General features: G+C 39.1%; 1 protein-coding gene and 1 pseudogene across 2 annotated transcripts in view; both read right to left on the bottom strand.

Annotated features, from left to right (window-relative positions):
• TSG101 (tumor susceptibility 101) overlaps positions 1 to 17952 on the bottom strand; it is a 46691-nt gene that overhangs the window by 3767 nt on the left and 24972 nt on the right. The gene's annotated exons all lie outside the window — the stretch shown is intronic.
• On the bottom strand, positions 8 to 7907 carry LOC134740253 (14-3-3 protein beta/alpha-like; annotated as a pseudogene).

Raw genomic sequence — 17952 nt, 5'->3', positions numbered from 1 at the left:
GAAACAGAGGCAAAAAACACTTGCTTACTTCCCAAGTTCCTTCTATTTGTCTCACAGGAACCTTCAGAAAAGGGGGCAATATGAACCGACACTTTCAAAATGTGAGGAAAGAAAAAAACTATGTTACCAGTTTCATCAGAAATAATGTAAAAATCTGAGTTGATTCAGAAATACTTGCCCTGCAAGAGATTACTATTAATCCATGTTAAACCCAGTTTCCCTCTTCATAGCCCAAACAATTAGCTACAATTAGCTATTTTCTCAATGAGACAGAGGCTATGTCCCTACCAATTACAATTATTCCTAAATCACCAACAAATGGCACAATAATTTCCACCAAGGAAAAACATTTGGTGCAGGCCAAGTCCAACATCAGGCTTCGCTGCTAAGCTGAAGGAGACAAGTGCCCACTGTAGAGGCCAGTGAGAGGACTGAGAATGGGCAGTTTCCCTAAACGAATGTACAGGTTAATGAGGCTCCCCTCTGTAAGACTTTTACTACTTCACCCTTTACCAACAGGACAGAATGGATGAACAAAAAAGAATGACATCCAAAAAATTCAACAGCTGATAAACTGTTTATTCTCAGATTCTTTACTATTCTCTTCCAAGTGTCCCTTCCTAATCAGTATATTATATCATTTCCATGCATATTTCAGATCAAATAAACATCCCCTGGATATTTTCTTCAAAAAGGTCCCCTTTCTAATATAAGGTTGGGTATTCTTTATGACTATCAGTGTTCTTCAGTTATTGTCCTAAATCAGCAAATGTGTAAATGGCATTTTGACTTTTAATTATGTTTGATTATAAAATACTATGTGAGGACGTAAGTATATTTAACCTTAATTGCCGCCCTTTTTTTTTTTTTTTTGAGATGGAGTCTTACTCTGTCACCCAGGCTGGAGTGCAGTCGCATGATCTCGGCTCACTGCAACCTCCGCCTCCTGAGTTCAAGCGATTCTCCTGCCTCAGCCTCCCGAGTAGCTGGGAAGCAAACTTCCTGAAGGGCCTTGTGAATTACCTGGGTCTTCTAATTACCTGTTAGATGATCCTGCTTTTTACCAAAACCATCAACAAACTCTGTCAACAAACTCTAAGCCATTCTAAACTAACAAAAAAGTTTAATGCTCTCGAATATCAGATCCCATCTTCTCTCTACCATTAAATTGTGGTGAAAGCTAATCTTTGCCAATGATCTTTCCTCCATTAACCATAATTCCCAAAACATCAGCACAACAACTAGAATCTGCTCTCTCAACAGTTATCACTATATTTATTAGTTTAAAAACCTATTTTCTGAAGGAAAGGTCTCTATAATCCTTATTATGCAGCCTAAATACTAAATGTTAAGGGTGGCAAACTGTTGCTGAATGATCTCCTGAAATCAACAGAATTGTTTATCTTCTAGGAGTCCTAGAGAAAAGGCCTCAGATGGTTAGACGTCCTTAGGATGTGCTTCTTTGGAAACTTCCCTTCTCTTGCCTTCTGCTGGAATGTAGAAGGTAATTATTAAAATTGTTTATAAATATATGAGCACTCCAAAATAAATGGTATGGTGGTATTAAACCAAATGAAAGAACTCATCAATATCTCTACTACCTGAAAATCAGAAAAGTGAACTGCTGAAGCTCTACTGCTTTGAAGGCATGTGGTTGGAAACAGTGCTGAAAAGTCATTAATACAGTAAAATATTTAAAATTATGGATTTCATTAATAGCAACAGGAGGCAGCCAAATGCTGAGGCAGATGGGGTGGGTCCCCGGTGAAACGCCACCTTCAAGCCAAAAACAGCCTCAAGGCTGAAAGATTGGACTGCTGGTCCCGGATGAAACCCCTGACCTAGAGTGAGAACTTCTATTCCTGTTTGCCCACCCTTTCCCATTGATTCTTCCTCAATAATGCCTTTTAACCAATCAAATGTTGCCTTTTCCAATACTACCTATGGCCTGCCCTTCCCCTATTCTGAGCCTGTAAGAAGCCCCAGGACTCAGCCATTTAGAGGGGACTTTCCCACCTTTGGGTAGGGGAACCACCCCTGCATCCCCTCTCCACTGAAAGCTCTTTCATCAATCAATAAAACTCCCTGTCTTGCTCACTCTTTGATTGTCAGTGCATCCCCATTCTTTGTGGGCACAGGACAAGAACTCAGGAACCAGTGGGTAAGCCAGACTCGGCCCAAGTGGGCCGAATGGGAGGGCTGTCTCCAGCAGCAGGTAGCATGGTTGAGGGAGGCCCAGGCAGGGTGTCGCTCTTCAGAGATCCCTGGCTTGCAGAGTGACAGAAGAAAATCCTACATCATCAACACTATCACTGCTTCACTTTATTCAAACAATTCTGCCCGACCAGCCACCATAATTCAGGGCTAAGCCCCTTCGGCAGTTAAATTCTTTAAAAATTTCTTATGCAGCCAAAAGACACATGAAAAAATGCTCATCGTCACTGGCCATCAGAAAAATGCAAATCAAAACCACAATGAGATACCATCTCACACCAGTTAGAATGGCAATCATTAAAAAGTCAGGAAACAACAGGTGCTGGAGAGGATGTGGAGAAATAGGAACACTTTTACACTGTTGGTGGGACTGTAAACTAGTTCAACCATTGTGGAAGTCAGTGTGGCGATTCCTCAGGGATCTAGAACTAGAAATGCCGTTTGACCCAGCAATCCCATTACTGGGTATATACCCAAAAGATTATAAATCATGCTGCTATAAAGACACATGCACATGTATGTTTATTGCAGCACTATTCACAATAGCAAAGACTTGGAACCAACCCAAATGTCCAACAATGATAGACTGGATTAAGAAAATGTGGCACATATACACCATGGAATACTATGCAGCCATAAAAAATGATGATGAGTTCATGTCCTTTGGAGGGACATGGATGAAGCTGGAAACCATCATTCTCAGCAAACTATCGCAAGGACAAAAAACCAAACACCACATGTTCTCACTCATAGGTGGGAATTGAACAATGAGAACACATGGACACAGGAAGGGGAACATCACACACCGGGACCTGTTGTGGGGTGGGGGGAGGGGGGAGGGATAGCATTAGGAGATATACCTAATGTTAAATGACGAGTTAATGGGTGCAGCACAACAACATGGCACATGTATACATATGTAACAAACCTGCACGTTATGCACATGTACCCTAAAACTTAAAGTATAATAAAAAAAAAATTCTGTTTCCAAGGGAACATCCAAATTCTTTAACAAAGAATACTACCATAATTACCACAATTCAATCTCTTGGACTTGCTTTGGTTTCCATTTTTGGCAGGGAGGGGAAAACTGATTTATAATTTTGGTCTCTCACAACAAATTCAAAGGATTAGAAAAAATGTAAAATGCAATATAATTTGAGAAAACTTTACTAAAACACCTTAACACAAGGAAGAAAAAACATTAGATCTTTTCTGTAACCATTAAAATTTTTTTTCTAATAGAGAGGTAGTCTCACTATGTTGCTCAGGCTGGTCTCAAATTCCAGGCTCAAGCTATCCTCCTTCCTCAGCTTCCTGGAGTGCTGGGATTACAGGCATGAGCCACTGTGCCTGGCATCCCACCTATTTGCTATTGCAAAAAACAAAAACAAAAGAAAAAAACCTCAAAGTATAGGAATCTGCTATAATTCCTGGTTTGTAACAGGAGTGGTGGCCCAGCTCATGCTTCAGTGAGCACACATCCTCCTTTTCCATTGCCCCATGTTGCCCATCTCATCTTCAAATTACAGCATTAGGCAGGAAGCTTTTGGCAGATTTTTTTTTTTGTATTTGGGTATTTTTTGTTTTTAACTGATAAAATTTTTATTTCGCTTTTGAATTTTTACACTTTTCCTGATTATTCTGTGTAAGGTGAAACTGGAACTGTTTAAGAGACATACACAAATCTAGTACATCAATAACTGGGGATTTTTCTTTTTTGCTATACTATTTTCACAACCACAGGTGTGCTTGCTAGGCAATATAACCATCACAGAAGAAAACGTTAGGCAGAATACTGGTTAAGGAAAAACAAAGCAAGAAAAGAGCTACCAGATATACAAACAGGCTTAGCTCCACATTCACTACTGCATTTTCAAGAGCCAACTATTAACTGCATATTTTTGTTCAGTTAGAAAGGAGGGATTTTTGTTTTTTTTCTTTTTTTGGTTTGTTTTAAATCAGTGCCTGAGGTTTTCTTTTCTCATTTCAGCAGATGGACAAAGAGATGGACTCTACAGCTAGATGGAATGTTAAAGGTAGAGGGGTAATATTGTGAGACTGATAGGCCTATTATCAATTCTCTCCACTGCAGTGTCCACACAACTTCCCTGAATATAGGGTCTCGTTAAAACACATCTGAGAGTTGAGCTGGTTAAGTGCACTTGGGAGACCTGGTGAGGGGCACTAAAAAGCATGATCAGGGCCAGCCTCAATACAGGGAGAAGTCAGGGATATTTAAAAATACTTTTTTTGATTCAGATCCTGGTATGACTGAAGAGCAACACTGTGTTGAGAACTGGAGGAAAACAGAGCTCTGGTGCTAGAAGCTCTTCTCAAGTCTTTAAAGCCAGGCTTGCTCACCAAGGTGCTCACTAATCTCTCTCACCCCTACCCATATACAGCATTAAAAAGTGAACAAAAGACAGGTAAAGACAAAAGCAAAAAAAGTAAGGAAGCAGAAGGACAGAAATTTAGAGAGGAGGGAAGAGAAAACCAAAGTCAACAGTCAAAAACGATGGTGGGGGGCCAGGTGCGGTGGCTCACACCTGCAATTCCAGCACTTTGGGAGGCCGAGGCGGGTGGATCATGAGGTCAAGAGATCGAGATCAACATGGTGACACCCCATCTCTACTAAAAATACAAAAATTAGCTGGGTGTGGTGGTGCGTGCCTGTAGTCCCAGCTACTTGGGAGGCTGAGACAGGAGAATTGCTGGAACCCGGGAGGCGGAGGTTGCAGTGAGCCGAGATCATGCCACTGCACTCCAGCCTGACAACACAGCAAGACTCCATCTCAAAAAAAAAAAAAAAAGGATGGTGGGAAAGAATGTTTTGATTTCAAAATTTAAAAGCCCCGAGCCAGGAAATTCAGTACTCCTCAAGTGAAAGGCAATCTCTACGGAACATCATTCTATTTTTTTTTTTTTTTTTTTAGAGATGAGGTCTCCCTATGTGGTCCAGGCTGGAGTGCAGTTATTCACAGGTGCAACCACAGGGCACTGCAGCCTTAAACTCCTACGCTCAGGCGATCCTCCTGCCTTGGCCTCCCAAGTAGTTGGGATTATATGCCCACACCACCATGCCTGACTCAGAAGATTATTCTTAAAGGTATTATCCAGGAAACAGATAAGGTCATTCATAAAACACATGGCTTTTCTTTAGCTCAGTGTTAACAATGAAAATAGATTCCATTATTGAAGCACAAGTTGCAAACTGGTAACAAAGTTAACACATTGCAGTAGAAAAGGGGATTTAGTCAGGTGTGTTATATGAGCACTTGGACTTTTCAAGGTGTCATAAGCCAGTTATCTGCCACAAAGAATTTAAATTTCAGGATTCGAGTTTCCTCAGAGGAAGACACTGTGGACATTTGTGGTCATGAACTTTTGAGTGGCAACAGCCCAAACAGGTCAAGTGTCTTTAAGTGCCAAACAATAGGCAGCATTACTATGAATTACCATTAAACTCAAATGCCAAATGATGTGTGTCTCACTCCAGGTTCCAGCATCACAATATAATCTCTATAACCTTCTGTACAACTTTACAATGGAATTGTATTTCAATGATTCTGATATCAGATTAAACTTTCCAAAAAGTTACACATAATTCAGGTCTATTTTTTCTACAAGTAAGAGTTTTGCTAAATTACAAAACCCCATAATCACAGTGTTGAATTAAAAAAAATTTAAACACACAGTAATCCTGTCAATGTTAATCAAAATCAAAACTTCAGAATGCCGTGGCATTTATGTGATCAATCTGAGTTTTAGAATACAAACACCAGCTGTTTATCCCATGAACCATTTTTGCTAGGCTGAGGCTGTGAAAAATCCAAAGTCGACATACAATTATTTTTTATCACACAAGGGATATATGTGGAGGGTACAGAGTGACGCTGAACAGATTACAAAGCACAAGAAACATTACTTCTCTCCCTCCCCAGCATCTCCTTCATCTTCCTGGTTTTCCGACGTCCACAGAGTGAGACTGTCCCTAAGTAACTGCATGATCAGAGTGCTGTCTTTATAAGACTCTTCATTCAGTGTATCCAATTCAGTAATTGCTTCATCAAATACTGTTTTTGCCAGGCTGCAGGCCTTTTCAGGAGAGTTTAGAATCTCATAGTAAAAGACTGAGAAATTTAAGTGCCAGACCAAGTCAAATTGGATGTGTAGCCTGCATTTCTTCTTTCTTACTAATTTCAAATGCTTCCTGGTAAGCCTGCTGGCAGTTCCACACAGTGGTTTGTTTGTTGTCTCCAGATGCCACTTCAGAAAGATACCTAAAATAATCTCCTTTCATTTACAAATAGAACACCTTACTCTCTAGTTGTATAGAATTGAGAATAAGATATTTGTGCAACAGCTCCAGAACGTCATAGCAGATGTCCTGCAGTTCTGCCTCTATCTTCTCATGCTACTCTCTCCCCATCTGCTGCCATTTCTCATTCCTCTGTTTTCTGCTCAATGCTGGAGATGACATGCCAGGAAAGCGGCGGTCACCTACCATATTCTTGTAGGCAACAGAGAGCAGATTTCTCTCTTCGTTAGACAATTCATGCCTCTGTTCTGTGACTGCCTTCATGGCTACAGCCATATCATCATAGCGCTCAGCCTGCTCAGTGAGTTGGCTTTCTGTACCAGCTCACTTTCATCCAGTCATTCCCGTGGGAGGGCTGCAGGGGAGGAGGATGCTTCCGAGTGAAGCTCCAAGCGAGGTGACCACTTCCTTCCCAAGCCCACTCCTCTGGCAGCGGTGGCGGTGCCTGCCGTGGCTGCAGCAACGGTGGCAGCAGCTCCTGTATTCGGATATTTTTAAAGTTCAAGCAAAATAAGGCAAAATGCCTTACAGCTTGGTTCTGTGTAGTAAAGAATTAACTTTACCCAGAGAGGCCACGCCTTTGCCCTTGGCTCCTGGAGGTGATGTCTAAGCCCTCAGAACTTCCTAATTAGAGTGTTCTTTATCTACACCAGACAGTCTAACAATGTGATTTATGGGGGGGTCTTTGGGCCATGCAGTGATAGGTTAACAGCTCAACCTCTGGAGGAGCTAGAGACTAAAGGTCAGCCTCATAGGCAGTCAATGGTGTCTATATGACCAAGCCCTGATAAAAACTCTAGACCCAAGGCTCAGGTGAGCTACCTTGGTCGGTAATACTCCATGCATGATACATACTGTTACTGGGAAAAGTCAGCACTGCGTATGATTCCACTGGGAGAAGACAACTAGAAGCTTTGCACTTGAAACTTTCTGGGTTGCCCACGTGTGTTTCCTTAGCCTATTTTAATCTGTATCTTTTGCCATAATAAGTAATAACTGTGAGTATAATAGCTTTCAGTGAGCTTTTAAAGTCCTTCTAGATAATTATAGAACCTTAGAGTGGCCTTGGGAAACCATGAACTTGCAATGAGTGTCAGAAGTGCAGGTGGTTTTGTGAACTTCCAAACTTTACAGGTCCTTAACTAAAGCATATTTTCTTACCTAATCAAGAACTTGCTCTTCATGGCAATTTGTAGAATAAGTCGGTCTACTTCAAATGAGGCTATAAAAAAAGGCAACACATCTTTCCACACTCACTGAACATACAGATTAAAATACGCCAGACAGTGAGCTCTCTTTCACAGACTTAATATGAATTAAAGTCTTAGCTGTTCAGTCATCTGGACAGAATTTAGACCAAATAAAAATCTCTAATTTCTTATACTGTACTTAAAAAGTCCTTTAAAGAAAGTGAAAAAGAGCCAATTTCTACAAGAGTTTGGTTTAGAATTTCATATCCAAAGGATGATTCATGAAATGATGACTATTGAAGATTTCATTAAGTCCCCAGTTTATAGTAAGGATGCATTAGCAAAAGGAATTTTAAAACCTTTCTAAAAGAACCTGTCTTATAATCTATATGAAATATTATGATGGTTCTTGTGAGATAGGAAGGAAAATCCTTCTCCCATAGATTACGTACCTAAATGATATGACTATAATTAAGCATTCAATCACATGCAACAGTGGTGGTATTCCATTCATTCGCACAGAAGTTATCAGAACTAATGAAAACTTAAGGGTCTTTTTATAGTTAGTGAATTTTTCACACATAAACACATCAACATACTTTGTTAAAGCTATTATATCTGGTCTAATGGGTCAAATTATACTGATGCTAAATTTTTAAATCCCTATTTTTAAAAACACACATTTAAATCCTGGAATTTACATTCTGTTTCTCTTTATAGAATATGTTCAGGCAAATGCTACCATAATACCACCAAATAAGTCCTTGCCAAGACTTCCCAGCCAAAGCCATTAACACTCAAAATAGGAACCAAGTCGAGGCAGCAGTCGCTTGGCCTATAAAGGTCACAATTCACCTGAGGAAGTTACAAACACCAACATTAGACCTAGTCTTATCTCTATCACACATAGACTTCACTGTGAAGTATATCTAAACTTTTAAAAATCGAACTACTTTGTAAAAAAAAAAAAAAGGAATTATAACTAAGGTCTGAAATAAGAAAGTAAAAAAAGAAAAACTCATCAAAGTTCAAAATTCGATGAACCATGCCACTTTAAGATAATGTTTATGCAAACAAATAAGAAAAAAGATTTGGCGGAAGATTCTCATCTACTTTGTGAACACTTATCAAACCAAACTCTTTTCTCAAACATCTTAGGAGAAATTTGAATATTCTCGATACCTGCTATAACAAGAAGAAGAGTTTTTGGCAAACTGCCATACCCCAAGTCCCCAACACACTGACCTTTTTACTCAAGCAGAGTCAGATTTCAGAAGTGCCCTTCTACAATTCCAGATTAGCAGTTGAAGAGCTAACAGACTTTGAGTAACAATCTTAAGCAAAACTTCCTTTAAATGTCAGGTAGGATCTGATCTCCAAACTTAATCCTTAGGAAATAAGACATAATTTTTCTAGTATTAGGAAACCGACACTCTACACTCAATGGACCCAAAAATTCATTGAATAATTTAGGCAAGTATATTCACAGTGCACTAGTATACACTACCTGATTTAAAGCCACTATTTAAACACTTAAGACAGCCAGTTTCATTTATCTCCTAAGAGTATTTACAAATGATCACTACTTCCTAGAACTTAAATGAAGCTATTTTATATTAGAGAAAGAATCCATAAGCCCAAAGTAAACTATAAAATAACTCAACAATAATTTTTCTGACCTCACCCTTAATCAGCAAAAGTAAACTACCTGCCCAGCATTTTTACTCCTGGATGTTACTTGCTCAGGCCCACATAATGGTCCTAGGTCTGGCATCTGTGCTACACAGCAAACTATGGAGCCCAAGTAATCCCAAACAGTAGCTTACTGACCATCTATTTAGAAACTAGACCGAGAACATATGAGGATTATTTTTCTTTCATAATAAAAAACAAAAAACAGGTCTATCTCTGAAGAAGGAAGAACATTTCAAACAACTGTATGAGCAAAGGAGTTCTGATCTGTGCTATTAAGTGCAAACCCTGCAAATCCATTACATGGCTTACAAAAGGCCTTTTTATTTATAGTGTATGAATATGTAAGCTTCTAATACTACTTACAGGCTTTGTGCAGGCTATGGAGCTTTTCTTCCAAAGAAATTAGGGGGCCTCAATTTATCTTTTAAACACTCAGAAAAATGTGCTTTACTTGAGCTCTAGAAAGTTTCTACAACCACAATCAATAAGAAAAAGTTTAAAGAAAGCTGTCAGCAGGTTTACACTTCTTGAAAATAAACACACACCATAAAAAAGGTTTAAATTCGTTTACATAAAAATTTAAGTTTTCAAAAGTGAAGGTAAGTAGGTATAAGTCTTGCTAAAATGAGACACCAAAACAATAACTACTCCAAAAAAGAAACAGTGTGACAAAATCATTCAGCTATCATAGTAAGTCATAAAAGATGAAAGATGCTACCTGGTAGGCATAAGCACAAAGGCCAATAAATCTGAAGGAGAGTTAAAATTCTATTCTTAAAAAAAGAATCAGAATCAAAGTAATTCCATTAAAATTAACGTTTTGTGAAAAAGACTAATTTAAGACTCTATTATGTTAGAGGTATTCTATAGGAATAACGACAGGAAGCCAAATGAATCAGCTTCTCCTACCTTTCATTTACTAATAAAATAAAAATCAACTGTTAACTTACACAATAGCTTTTTTAAAAGCTTTCAAATCTATCATTATTGCTTTGAATTTCTGTTATCATTATTTCTGTTATCATTATTGCTTTGGCAGAAAAGGATTTAACATTTAGCAGACTAAGCTCTCAGCGTTTAAATTTCACTCATGATTCCCTGACTCTCTAGGATTGGAAGAAAATGCTACTTACCTTGAAGATGAGGCAGTTATTCCCAAAGGAAGTCTGTGAAAGGTGTGGGGAAGAGACACCCAAACCTGCACACAAGCAAGTGTGCACTAGTAAACCCACATGGGCCATGTGCCTCGGGTGCCATATCCTGAAAGTACAGTTTCTGTAGGACAAACACTTAATCTAGGATGGCCAGAGGGAAGAACAGCGTTGGATAACACAGTGAAGAAAAACTTGTCATGTTTACTAGCTTCTGTCCTCAAAGAAATATTAACAGGTAAGCTCTCTTCTTTTTCTTTACCTTTTCCTTTCTTTATCTAAATATTCAGTATGGACTAAAGAGTGGAAACTACAGAAACAAATCATTCAGCTGCAGCATTTTCAGGGTTTTCCACTCCCACATTTTTAAACAACACTTTAACAAAGGTAAAACTGGTCCCTGAATCTCTGTTAATAGCACCCTTCCAAACTTACTGTTTCTGATCCTTGTTTATTTGATTTTTAGGAACAAAATTTTAAAATGACATTTTTAAAACTCAGAGGTTGAAATATACAGTATTTATGAAGTTTTACCAAGAAAAATTCTGAGGTAGGTATTGGCTTTAACCAGGAATAAACACCTACTCTTCAATTTTACTATTATTAAACTGCAACTAGTAAAAGGTCAAACTGTGTATATGTTAAAGGCCTAAAGCCTAGGATTCAGAGCTATAAATTAACTACAATCATCTATATAGCTTTTTAAAATAAGTCAACCTTCAAAAGAGAACTTTCACACTCTGCTGAGACTGGAGCAAGGAATCGCCAAAGCCTTTAATAAACTTCCTCTTTTTTTGCCAGGGGCAGGGGTGGTGGTTGTGGTAGAGAAACTTTGTGGTGGCTCACCTGGTGCCCATCCATACCCACTATTTTTCAGGGATCTTGTATGTGAAGCTGATTAAGATAGGTATAGTCAGTTTATGTTTTGCTCCTACAGTAATAGGAAAAAGAATCTTTGTGTTAAGTTTCAATGCATACTACCAGTTAGGTTTTTTTTTTTTTGCTACATGAATTGGTTTGTTCCTTCATTATTCACCAACTACCACCTCCTCATTCCCCTAGTTAGTTTTCAAAACACTATGTAAACTGAGGTTGAAGATATCTATAGCACTCTGATAAAAGGACTCCACAGAGATCAAGGCTGAAGCAGGAGAATGGCGTGAACCTGGAGGGCGGAGCTTGCAGTGAGCTGAGATTGCATCACTGCACTCCAGCCTGGGCGACAGAGTGAGACTCCATCTCAAAAAAAAAAAAAGTACTCTACAGAGATCAAATAAACCTGGAGATTCTGGCACAAGCATAGCTGAGAGTACATCCTCCAAGGGAGGGGCCAATTAGTCCACTGACATTCCTCACACATAAATTCATAACATATGGAAGTATCACTGAGTGGAACACTTCTTTTCTGGGTACCATACTATATACTAATAGTTTTCAACATTTGGTAAATTTTAAATCTTTATTAATTCAGATTACACCATAAAATTAAAATCCAGGCGGGCGAGGTGGCTCATGCCTGTAATCCCAGCACTTTGGGAGGCTGAGGCAGGTGGATCACCTGAGGTTAGGAGTTTGACCAGCCTGGCTAACATACAAAATACAAAAATTAGTGGGTGCAGTGGCACATGCCTGTAGTCTCAGCTACTCAGGATGCTGAGGCAGGAGAATCACTTGAACCCAGGAGGCAGAGATGGCAGTGAGCCGAGATCATGTCACTGCACCCCAGCCTGGGTGGCAGAGCGAAACTCTGTCTCAAAAATAAAATAAAATAAAATAAAATAAAATAAAATAAAATAAATCTACAGAGTGAAACTGCTAAGTTTCAAAAAGAACAAGGGAGCCTAGTGCAGTGGCTCACATCTGTAATCCAGGAGGCCAGCTCGGGTGGATCACTTGAATCCAGGAGTTCAAGGCCAGCCTAGGCAATACAAAAATTAGCCGGGCATGGTGGTGTGTGTCTACAGTCCTAGCTACTCAGGAGGCTGAGGTGGGAGGATCACTTGAGCCCAGGAGATGGAGGTTGCAGTGGGCAGACAGCACTACTGCACTCCAGCCTGAGCAAGAGAGCAAGATCCTGTATCAAAAAACAAGGACAGCACCAGGTGTGGTGGCTCAGGCCTGTAATACCAGCACTTTGGTGGGTTGAGGCAGGCGGTGAGGTCAGGAGCTGCAGTTGGAGATCAGCCTGGCCAACATGGTAAAACCCTGTCTCTACTAAAAATATAAAAATTAGCTGGGTGTGGTGGTACGCTCCTCTAATCCCAGCTACTTGGGAGGCTGAGGCAGTAGAACTGCTTGAACCTGAGAGGTGGAGGTTGCAGTGAGCCAAGATTGCGCCACTGCACTCCAGCCTTGGCAACAGAGCGAGTCTGTCTCAAAAACAACAACAACAACAACAAAAACAGGATAAATAACCAAATTCATTCTTTCTCATGGCCTCAGTAACAAAATAACAGCCCAAATCGTGACCATTGATATACTGAGAAAATGTGACTGTGGACTCTAATATCTAAATGATACTTTTATGTTTCTGCTTTCCTTTAAGTCTAAAGTTCAACAGACTACTAAATGTTCAACTACTGAAATATGATGAAAAAAATCAAATCAAGTAGGTAAAGGTCAAAGGGTAGAAAAACAATATATATTAAAGGATATCCTAGATTATCATAAAATAATTTGCCTCTGGCCTATATGCCTAAGACAGTACTCTTGAAAATGTACAGTAAAATATTAGTTGATTTGATTACCCGTTCAAAAATCATAAACATGAGATCTGATTTCACATATACCATTTTCCATACATTTCTATTCTTTGGATATATGGAAATCATCTAAGCTATAAAAAAATGCTTCATACCTAATGTATTGAAACAAGTTAACATAAAAAAGACCTTTGTAAACTAAGGTTCTCTACAAATCAAAAGGATTATACTATTACCTCAATGAGAAACAGGGTGACAAACAGCACTATTCCTATTTTATTGATAATGCCTGAACCAAAGTAAGAGAGCTTCACCAGATTTAGTGCTTTGCTTATGGATTAAAGACCTTTTATCATTTAGGTTTCTAACTCCAATCATTTTATTATATTATAGTTACATTAATGACAAATACATTTTAATAAATCAAAACCACACCACTGGAACCTGAATAGTGTGTATCAATGAGAAAAACGGTGGAAATAACCCTTTATGGGGTGGGGGGATGACATTTACATCAGACCTCAGGATGGTTACAAGTTATCAGAAAATATAACAGAAAAATAAACTTCACAAGATTCTCTGTTCATTCAGGAACTCAGCAAATCTCTTTAACAGCAAACTTCTATATACCAAGCACTCTTCTGGATGTTGAGTGTGTGGGTGGGGGATTGGAGGGGGGATTGGTGGTGGTGGCAGCAAATTGGTAAGGATAGGCCTGGCTGATCCATGCACAGAAACAGGCCATGGACAAATCCTAAGACAGGAGACCAGTAGGAGATGAGGTCAGAAAAGTAATGGAGAAGAAGGCAGGATCATGTAGGGCCTTCTGGGCCCAAGAACTTTGGACTGAACTCTGAGTGAAATAGGAAATCACTTGAAGGTTTTGAGCAGAGGAATGATACAATTTATTTATGTTTTATTAGGATCACTCTAGCTGCTGTGTCAAAAAAGAGAGATGTAGGGGGACAAGGAGAGAAGCAGAGAAATCTTGTGGAAGGCTTTCGAAGTAAATTAGATGAGACATAATGGTGACTTGGATCAGCACTGAATATGATCAGATTCTAGATATATTTTGAAGACAAGAGGATTTCCTGATGAGGAGTCAAGGATGACTCCAAAGAGTATAGAGTAGGTAACAATGGAGATGGGGCAGGTGTTAGGAAGACTGAGAATTCGGTTTTGGTTGAGTTCGAGATGCCTACTAAACATCCAAGTAGAAATACTGAAAAGGCAGCTGGATATAACAAACTCGAGTTCAAGAGAGAGGTATAGGTCAGAGACATAAATTTGAGAACTGGGGGCACAGAGATGGTATTTAAAGCTATGAGACTGGTGGAAATTATCAGGAGAGTGAGGATAGAGAGTGCCAAGGAGACTAAGCCAGGGTCATACCAATGTTAAGAAAAATGGAAGAACTTGCAGAGGAGACTAAGTATGAGTACCCATGAGACAGGAAGAAAATCAAGTGAGCATGGTGTTTTGGAAAACAAGAGGAAAGTGTATCAAGGAGGAAGTAACCAACTGTGTCAAACGCTGCTGATAGGACAAGTAAGATGAGAATAGTAACTATCCATTGGATGTAACCTCAAAAAGGTTATTGGTAATCATGACCAGTTTTAGCAAAACGGTATGAGAAAAAGTCCAAAAGGAGGAGGTTTAAGTGAGAAACGGAGAAGAGGTACTGAAGATAACAAAGACAGTTGTTTCAAGGAGTTATTCAGAGAAGAATAAAGACATCCAATAGTGGTGGCAGGAAAAGTGGAATATAGAGAAGAGGATTCTTTTAAAAAAAAAATATATATATATATTTGTTTTTTCCTGAGATGGAGTCCCACTCTATTGCCCAGGCTGGAGTGTAGTTGCCTGATCTCAGCTCACTGCAACCTCTGCCTCCAGGGTTCAAGCAATTCTCCTGCCTCAGCTTCTTGAGTAGCTAGGATTACAGGCGTGCATCACCACGCCCGGCTAATTTTTTTGTATTTTTAGTAGAGATGGGGTTTCACCATGTTGGCCAGGCTGGTCTCGAACTCCTGACCTCATGATCTGCCCGCCTTGGCCTCCCAAAGTGCTGGGATTACAGGTGTGAGCCACTGTGCCCGGCCTAAAAAAATTTTTGGATACATAATATTTGTACATATTTATGTGGGTACCATGTGATATTTTGTTACCTGCACGGAATGTAATGTTCAAGTGAGAGTATTTAGGGTATCCATCACCTTGAGTATTTATCGTTTCTATGTGGTGGGAACATTTTAAGTCTTCTAGCTATTCTGAAATAGACAATACATTGTTAACTATAGTCACCCTACTCTGCTATCAAACATTAGAACTTATTCCTTCTATCTAACTGTATGTTTGTACTCATTAACCAACCTTTCTTCATAAGCCCTATCCCACCCACACACCGTTCTTAAGTCTCTGGTGTCTATCATTCTACTGTCTACCTCCAGAAGATCAAGTTTTTTGGCTCCCACATGAGAACATTTGATATTTGTCTTTCTGCGCCTAGTTTATTTCCAATTCCGTCCATGTTGCTACAATGACATGTTTTCATTCTCTTTTTATGGCTGAATAGTATTCCACTGTGTACACGTACCTCATTGTCTTTATCCATTCATCTGCTGATAAATACTTAGGTTCACTCCATATCTCAGCTAGTATGAATACTGTTGCTATAAATATGGGAGTACAGGTATTCCTTTAATATACTGATTTCCTTTCCCTTGGATAAATACCCAGCAGTGGGACTGCCGAACTGTCTGGTAGTTCTAATTTTAGTTTTTTTAGAAATCGCCATACCGTTTTCCATAGTGGCTTTAATTTACATTCCCACCAACATTGTATAAGTTCCCTTTTCTCCTCATCCTCACTAGCATTTTTTATTTTTTATTTTTTTGTCTTTTTAATAATGGCCAAAGTGGGATGAGATTATATTTCTTTGTGGTTTTTATCTGCATTTTCCTGATGATGAGTGATATTGAGCATTTTTTCATATACCTGTTGGCCATTTGTATGTCTTCAAGAAATGTCTATTCATGTTCTTTGCCCACTTTTTAATGGTTTGTTTTACTGTTGAGTGGTTTGAATACCTTGTATATTTATTAGTTCCTTGTCAGATGGGTACTTTGCAAATATTTTCTCCCACTCAACAGGTGGTCTCTTTACTTTGTTGACTATCTCCTTTGTTGTGCAAAAGCTTTTTTTTTTTTTGAGAAAAGGTCTCGCTCTGTTGCCCAGGGTGGAGTGCAGTGGCGTGATCTCGGCTCACTGCAACCTCCACCTCCCAGGTTCAAGCAATTCTCTTGCCTCAGCCCCCCGAGTAGCTGGGATTACAGGGGTGTACCACCACGCCCAAATTTTTGCATTTTTAGTTTTTAGGAGAGACGGGGTTTTACCATGTTGGCCAGGCTGGTCTTGAACTCCTCACCTCAAATGATTCGCCCGCCTTGGCTTCCCAAAGTGCTGGGATTACAGACGTGAGCCACTGCACCTGGCTCAGAAGCTTTTTAATCTAATATCATCGCAATAGTCTATTTTTGTTGACTTTGCTTTTGAGATATTAACTATAAAATGGTTGCCTAGGCCAATGTCCTGAAGGGTTTCCCCTATGTATTCTTCCAGTAGTTTTATAGTTTTGGGTCTTACATTAAGTCTTTAATCCATCTCAAGTTGATTTTTGTATGTGGTGCAAGATAGGGGTCCACTTTCATTCTTCTGCATATGGATACCCAGTTTTCCCACCACCATTTATGGACAATGTCTTTTTCCCAATGTATGTTCTTGGCACCTTTGTTGAAAATCAGTTGGCTGTAAATATGTGGATTTATTTCTAGGTTCTTTATTCTGTTCCATTGGTCTGTTTCTGTTTTTATACGAATACCATGCTGTTTCGGTTACTACAACCTTGTAATATATTTTGAAGTCAGGTAGTATGATGCTTCCAGCTTTGTTCTTTTAGTTCAAGATCACTTTGGCTATTTGGCTTCTTTTTTGGTTCCACATACATTTTATGATAGCTTTTTCTATTTCTATGAAAAATGACATTGGTATTTCGACACAGATTGCACTGAATCTGCAGACTGCTTTGGGTAATATAGTCATTTTTACAATATTCATGGAAAAGGCATGAAATGTCTTTCCATTTGTTTGTCTCAAGAGGACTCTTTAAGGTTTAGGGCATGGTTCTCTGTGTTGATGAATCATCCAGTAGAGAACAAAACTTGAGAGGAAGGAACTGCTGAAGTGATGCCCCTGAGTACATTAGAGGGGATAAGGTCTAGTGGAGAAATCAGTTTTAGATAGAAGCAAAGATAACCAACTTATGGTAACAGGGAGAAGACAGATATGGTGGTGCAGGTAGTGGGAGATAGGCATAGGTGAAGGTTGGAGTCTAAAGAAATTCTCTCACTGCCTTAGTTTTTTTAGCTGAAGAAAATTATATTTCAGGTAACGCTAATAAGCAAACACAGAAAGCAAAAACTACTGGTCTTCAATAATTTGTCCTATTTGACCTGCTCATATTAACCCATTTTATTTTCTTCTCTTAATGATGGTGATCTGTTTTCACACATAACCAAGCTAGGAAAATGTATGTATCTGCTAATAGTTCAACACATGTTTGGCTCACAAATAAAACTATGTGATCAAAAGAAAGATTGATGAGTTAATCAGATTTATTT

This window comes from Pongo pygmaeus, chromosome 9 (genome assembly GCF_028885625.2).
Source record: "Pongo pygmaeus isolate AG05252 chromosome 9, NHGRI_mPonPyg2-v2.0_pri, whole genome shotgun sequence".
Lineage (NCBI taxonomy): Eukaryota > Metazoa > Chordata > Mammalia > Primates > Hominidae > Pongo > Pongo pygmaeus.
The sequence above is the reverse complement of the archived record's forward strand: the minus strand, read 5'-3'. Positions and strand labels throughout refer to the sequence as shown.